A 7,972-nucleotide genomic window follows, 5' to 3' on the forward strand; every position below is an offset into this window, starting at 1 on the left:
CAGTTATCGGCCTTTCCACCTTTTTAAGCATTTCAATATCATTTGGGCTGAAAAAAGTAGAAAAAAGCAAGAAAATAAATAAAACAGCAAAATTCTCATTTCTCTACTAGGATTTTAGATCGGGCTCGCAGTTGGTATAAATATACTCTAAACAGACTTCCTGGATTAAACGAGTCGACTCGGGGATAACCATGATTTCATTGATCACGCAAAGAGAGCACGTTCAAAACATTGTAACACGCTCCTAGGTGTATATATGAGCTTGAATGAGATTGTTTTCGAGTTAAGATGTAAGGGGTAGGGTCTGATTAAAATTACGATATACCTAATAATATGAATAACATGCATTTGATCTGCGCATCAAGACGGAAGCGTAAGTGAAAACGTTGTGAAATGTCCCATGTGTACCTGCATCATATGTGCATTATACATGTATTAAAGAGATGTTTGAAAATATCCGATTTGAGTTGTTTTATGTTTGAAATGGATGGCGATAAATTATTTAAGAGCATGTGAGAAACATGAGCGAGAGATGCAAGGCAGTTTGTAATTATGGAAAAGGAAAACAGAGAATCGGGTTCGGGTTTTAACATTCCTGACCGAAATAGGCATGAAATTCAATGTAAGTAGCATAAATAAAATTCCAAACATGTAATTCTAGATGGGAAACACAGGGAAGAAACGTGTATTTCTTTTTACTATGCTGAAAGTCGCTATTTCTTGGGATTGTGTTATTCTAGAAAAAAAAATCAAATTTCAAATGAAATCAAGATTCATTCTATTAATATTAAATCCGAATAAAATTGAAATAAATTCCATACACTAAAGAAAGCAAGAGTACTTGGTATTAAAATGTCGTAATAGAGCAGGAGAATCGAATGATATTAACAAAAATTGCAAAAATAGCCAATACGGGCTTTAATTAATTTTTATGCTCAGCAATACAAAATTTCAGACAGAAAAAAAATGCAGATTTTGCCGATTTTCCCTAGAATTTCATTATATTTTAGAGACTCACCTTAAAACTCTCAGGACACTTTCTTTAAGGTCTTTTCTTGCTTTTACTCCGAATCTTATGTCGATATATTGTGTCGTTTGACTTGTAGACATTTTCTCTATATACTGCTGTTGATTTTTTTTTTAAGAAAAAGGGGGGATATAAGCATTTGTTAGAGTAAGAGTTGCAAATACCTCAACGACATTAAACTTGATTGTGACCTTTGGATCAATAGGGGGTCATTTATCAAGGTCAAGGTCATCCAAAAAAAGAGAGAGAGAGATAAACTTGAGATTAACACTTGAAGCTGAATCTAGATAAAGGTAATGAATATTTCTTTATTACTTTTTGAGTAAGGGGTCAAAGGTCAAGGTCAAATATCAAGGTCAAAGGTCAAGGTCATTTGGATTTTAAGCTTAAATCGACAATTTCTCTAGTTTTCCAATGACCTTGACCTACTCTTCAAGGTCATAGGTCAAAACATCTCATGCAGTTGTGAGTCATGGACATTTTCTCTACACCACGCCGTTCAAAGCGAGGTAACTCCAATTTATCTAAGCTATCTAAATTGCGTAGAAATTGATTTGGTAGGGAAAAATCGCTATTTCCTAGATTCATTCAATTAATATTCAATGTAAATAAAATTGAAATAAACTCTACATACAAAGGAGATCAAGAATACTTGGTATTAAAATTTCGTATTTGAGCAGGAGAATCGAATGTTATTGACAAAAAGTGAAGAAATACCCAATACAAGCTTTAATTAATTTTCATGCTCATCAGCACCTAAATTTCAGACAGAAAAAAATATAGTTGTTGCCGATACTCATTAGAATTTCATTATATACTTCAGAGACTCACTGTTAAACACTCAGGACACTTTCTTTGATGTGTCTTCTACTGCAATCCTTAAATTTCATGTCGATCTGTGGCGTCGTTTGAACTGTAGAAAAATTTTCTAGGTTCCTATTGATTTAAAAAAAAAAAAAAAAGGGGGGGGGGTATATAAGCATTTGTTAAAGTGAGAGATGTAAACATCCCCACGGACTCAAGCTTGATTGTGACCTTTGGGTCAATGGGGTCAAAGGTCAAGGTCATTTATCGAGGTCAAAGGTCAAGGTCATTCAAAAACCTTTTAAACTCGACTTTAACACTTGAAGCTGTATCAAGCTAAATATAAAAAAAATAACTCTTGGGTAAGGGTCAAGGTCAAAGGTCAAGGTCAAACATCAAACTCAAAGGTCAAGGTTATGTGGCATATATAAGCAATTTAAATACTTTTCCAATGACCTTGACTTTTTGACCTTTGGTGTTGTTTTATTTCTTATAATTGGAAGTTTTCGTTGTTTTTATTTTTTTTTATTTATTTTTGGTGGAGCTGACATATTTCAAAACTACTAATTAGATGCAATAAAGTAATGAAAAAAAAATTGGAAAGAAAAAAGTTGGAATTTTCGATTTTTCAAATCACATCCTGTGACGACCGGAAGTGACGGCGGAGACATTTATCCCTATATCTGTTGTTCACTCTTCAAGGTTTATTATTCATATAAGTTAAGTGTCTTGATGTGTTACCATAACCAAGATCTGGCTATGTTAACTACTCAGTTTGAGGATAGGAAATCATGAGACCGGAAATCAATTTTTAACAGATATTTGTAGTTACTCTAGACATTTGCAGTCTGAATTACATGTTCTAAAATCATTTCAAATACTCTTTCTATAAAAGATATTTATGGGATAGTATGATACTCAATTTATGCAGTTTTTCTCTCATAACCGGAAGTTGCCGTTTTTGTTTCTGGTGGGACGGACATATATCAGAACAACCAATAAGATGCAATAATGTGATGCCGAGAAGTATTCCAAAAAGAAAAGCTGAAATTTCTGATTTCTTTGATCACTTCCTGTGACGACCGGAAATGACGGCGAACGATCTTAACCCTTATGAGTTTCCTTACTTATCAAGATCTATTACTCATTCAAGTTTGGCGTCTCCATCTCTTACCGTTTCCGAGATCTCTTTGTGATAACTTCTCATATTGAGGACAGAAAATCACGCGACCGGAAGTGAATTTTACAAAGATATTTGAGGTTACTGTAGACATAAGCAGTCTATATAACATATCTAAAAATCACTACAAATACTTTATGTATAAAAAATATTTATGGGAAAGAAAAATACACAAATTATGTAGTTTTTCTCTTATAACCGGAAGTTGTCGTTTTAGTTTCCGGTGGGACTGATATATTTCAAAAATACAAATAAGATGTTATAATGTGATGCAAAAAATGTTTCATGCAAGAAAAGTTAAAAATTTTGATTTTTGGATCACTTCCTGTGACGACCGGAAGTGACGGCGGACGATCTTATCCCAACTGAATTTGCGTACTTATAAAGATCTACCACTTATATAAGAGTGGTGCCTTAATCTCTTATCGTTTACGAGATCTAGCTATGATAACTTCTCATTTTGAGGACAGAAAATCACGCGACCGGAAGTGAATTTTACAAAGATATTTGACGTTACTGTAGACATCTGCAGTCTGAATAACATATCCAAAAATCTTTTCAAATACATTACGTATAAAAAATATTTATGGGAGAAAGAAAAATACTGAAAATATGCAGTTTTTCTCTTATAACCGGAAGTTGTCGTTTTTGTTTCCGGTGGGACTGATATATTTCGAAACTACAAACAAGATGCTATAATGTGATGCAAAAAAAGTTTCAAAAAAGAAAAGTTGAAATTTTCGATTTCTTTGATCACTTCCTGTGACGACCGGAAGTGACGGCAGACAATCTTACCCCAAATGGTTTTGCCTACTTATCAAGATCTATTACTCATATCAGTTTGGTGTCTTAATCTCTTACCGTTTCTGAGATATGACTCGGACAAAACTTTTTTGAAAAAAGCGGAAATTGGACATATCTGACGACCGGAAGTGAATTTTGCATCTGATAGATATTTTTACCCTCTATCATCCCTGAAAATTTCATGAGAATCCGTCTTGTCATCTCTGAGAAATCGTCAATAAATAGAAATGGTAAATTGTGTTCGAAAACGAGCAGGGGTTATATTTTTGGCGGAATGGAGGCGTATGAAAACATTTTCTTTTCTGCCTCTCAAATTTATTATAGAACAGCGAATTTAGTTATAAGTTTTACAGAATCAAAGATTTGAAGAATTTTTCAAATATTTGCTAAATTAATATAAGGGAATAAAGTTTTAAAATGTATCAAATAAATATGATTTTTCAAACAAACTACAGCTATGTTGACTTTTAAATGCTTCCAATTTGAGTACAGATGTGAGCCAAAAATCCATAGAAAGTGTTTTTACTCTCTTGAAAGTAATGGTTAAAACGTTTGTTTTTGTATCATTTTGTATCTCTATATGACTTCTTTACCATATGTGAAAATAAGAAAAAATTGAATATAGGACCCATATAAAAATAACATATATCCTTAAAAAAATTCAGAAAAACAGAGAAAATTCGGATTAACCAAAATACATTTCTTGTTAAACTATTTATGTCAATTTGGTAATGTCAATTTATAGACCCTATATAATTATATCTTTTTGTGCAAAAAGAAAAACATTTGATTTTTTTTTATATAGAAGACCGTATCGCATGATTGGATGCAGTTAGTTTTTTCTTAATGTCCAGGGGAAATGTAATGACCCTGACCTGACCTTGACTCTTAACCATTCCTATCAATAACTAAGGCATACTAATAATTGTTCTGTTTATGATAGACCGATGCCAGGCAAATCCATGCAATGATACTCAAGTTTGTCAGACGTCTGGATGTTTGTATTCCCAGTAAGTTTTTAAATAAAATTAAAATAAAACAGTATCATACCAATTATCTACGTTCATGTCTATGATGAAGAAGAGTGTCGCTTTTAAAATGGTTTATTTCATAACCCATGGATCAGGGGTTTAGGGGTAACATAGTCTGGAAATAGTCTGAAAATAAAAAATACTTTGAAATCTACTCTTTAGCATTACCAGCCATTCGTGATGAAGTAAGATTTATAACAAAATCTCCGCTAAGCGTATAGTTATTATAAGCAATGGTGTCTTTTTCAAAATTGGGAATTTCATGGCTTCCTATTTAAAAAACACAAACCAAATTCAATTCTTCGAAGTTGTTATATGGTATTCAGGTCATCATAAGGCCGACAAGGCTCTTGGGCCTCTTGTTTTATATTTTTATAGATCCTTAACAGTGTTTTATACTCAGGTGACCATTAAGGCCCTTTAGCTTTTCACTTGTCTGGTTAAAAGATACATCTAGGGTGTTCATGAAATTTGTATTTTTATTGATCGTGTCATTTGATAAGCCATTTATCTTTAATCAAAATTGTAAAATTCATGCAAGAATTTTTACCATGGTCGATAATATAAAATTATGGACTTCAGTGTAGGTCAATATGTTGTTATAAGGACTCAAAACAATTGATATTGACTTAAGACACAGAAAGTGATAGCGACCGAGTCTGCGAGGTCTTTATCTTTTCTGTGTCTGATATCATAAAAGGAGGAATTTCACGTGACGTCCATTCATGATCAGCCAATGAAAATTACGAAAATAATCTTCTTACATGATATTTTATTATGTCGCCCTAAGTAAAATAACTTCAAAGTAACTGAAAGGGACGTCGGTATCATAATTGATCCATATATAATTAGTTGGCATAGTTATATAACTTTAATTCAGAGATGGCTTCTGTAATTTTTTTTAAAACTTCACAGTAATAAGACCTCAGAGTGCACTTTTGCATGGAACATTTAAAATGACGCTTTTCATTTTCCACTTATTCTTGAACTGGTCGACACGACAAAATATTCATCGGAGAGGAAAAATCATACATATTTAATGCAATGTGTATATATGCTATAATTATAGCATAGAAGATGTAAAAAATGTTTTTAAAAACTTTATTACATTAAAGTGATTATGCAAAATAAAGACATCTGTTCCTATTTACAATATTCAATAATAATTGAGGAATATCAATTTGCATATTTAACGACCTCCAAAATGGTATTTAACGTAGAAACTACGTCGTCTGAAATCATATCTGTGTTTCGCCTGTGCGAATCCATGATCATATTCTAATTAATTTAATGTTAAATTTTCCTGTTCTTTATCAAACATTTCACTTTTAGTTTATGTTAACAGTTAAACAAAACATAATTCCTTTTATTTTTTAGATCCTTGTGCATCAGAGCCTTGCCAAAATATGGGAAGCTGTCACTCATTCGATAACAACACCAGATATAACTGTTCCTGTAGGAACGGATTCAGTGGAAATCTTTGTGAAAAAAAGTATTCTGCGCTTTCATACTAAAATCAAGCAAATAATTTATAATTAAAGATGAATGATGTTTATCTGAAAAGAAACAGAGATCAATAACTTTAACTATTTTCCGAAAAAGGGATACTTAATTTCTTTAGTTCAACTATAGATTTAAAGTCACCATACCTATTGCTATCCGTTTTCGTCCTTCGTCATGCACCCTGCTTCTTGTGTTAACATAAGCATCTATGGGTGCAGGAAAACAAAAACTGTGTATCCCATGCTCCCTATTTCCCTGGGGCTTATACGTGGGACCAAAACCACTAAATAAATGCAATCTTTAAAGATTTTCTTCTTTACTCCTGGACATTAAAAAGTGAAATTGTTCATTGTTATGTTGAATAAGACTGCCTCTTCCAAAATTGTGAATTTCAAGGGCCCAGGGTAAGAGGTTTTGATGTTAAGGCGGGCCTCTTTTGATTATATAATGACAATTCATTAATTATTTGAAATTTTTTTCTTTGCTTCTGGATATTCAATGAACTAGATAAGTACATAGTTGTTTTAATAAGGCTGCCTCTTCCAAAATAGTGAATCTCATGACCCCAGGGTAAGAGGTTCTGGTGTTAAGGCGGGCTTGATTGAATATATAATGACGATTCATTAATACTTTGAAATCTTCCCCTTTCATTCTGGGCATTTAATAAACTATTTAAGTACATAATTGTGTTGAGAAAGGCTGCCTCTACCAAAATTGTGATTTTCTTGGGCCCGGGGTCGGTTCTATTGATTATATAATGACAATTCATAAATTTTTCCTCCTCTACTTCTGGGCATATAATAAACTTATCAAGTACATAGTTATGTTGAATAAGGCTGCCTTATCAAAAATTGTGATTGCATCGCCCAAGGATCAGGTGTTCTGATGTTAGAGAGGGTCTCTGTTGATTATGTAGTGCAAATGTATGAATTCTTTAATTTGAAAATCTTACTCTCTACTCTCTGCTCTATACTCCTGGGTATTAAACAAACAAATAATATGTACATACATAGTTATACTGAGTAAAGGTCCCTCTTCAACATTTGTGACTCTCACAAGGATCGTTCCTCTTCTTCGAAAATTGTGATTTTCACGGATCCAGTGTAAGGGTCTCTGGTGTTAGGACGGGGCTCTATTGATTACATTGCGGAAATGCATAAATTGTTTTCACTGCTTGAAAAAACACCTTTACAAAACTTTACTTGCAAAGTAAATTTCATTAAAGGTGCTCCAAAAAGCAAGGTCATCTTTGTATTAACTTTACAAAAAGTAAAGGTGTAAAGGTAACCTTTACTTACACGAAAAGATAATTAAATATAACCTTTCACCTTTAATGTCATATTAAAGTTCATTAGATATACATATTTTATTAAAACCTTATTTAAATGCTGATTATTGTTTAATACACTTATACTTTGGATTTTCATTGTTAGTTTAAAGAATCGATCTAGTCGATACCCAGATTTTTAAGACAAATGTCAAAGATATTTTTTAATTATCTCGTTTCCACTTCCAGTTGAAATTAGTATTAGAAATGGTCATCTACAGAATCAAACAAATTTAAATGTTTTTCAACTTGAAATAATGCTGAGGGACAATCAAAAATGTAAATCAGAATACAGG

Source organism: Saccostrea cucullata, unplaced genomic scaffold (assembly GCF_032062105.1).
Source record: "Saccostrea cucullata isolate Sc308-1 unplaced genomic scaffold, CSIRO_AGI_Scuc_v1 ctg5515, whole genome shotgun sequence".
NCBI lineage: Eukaryota > Metazoa > Mollusca > Bivalvia > Ostreida > Ostreidae > Saccostrea > Saccostrea cuccullata.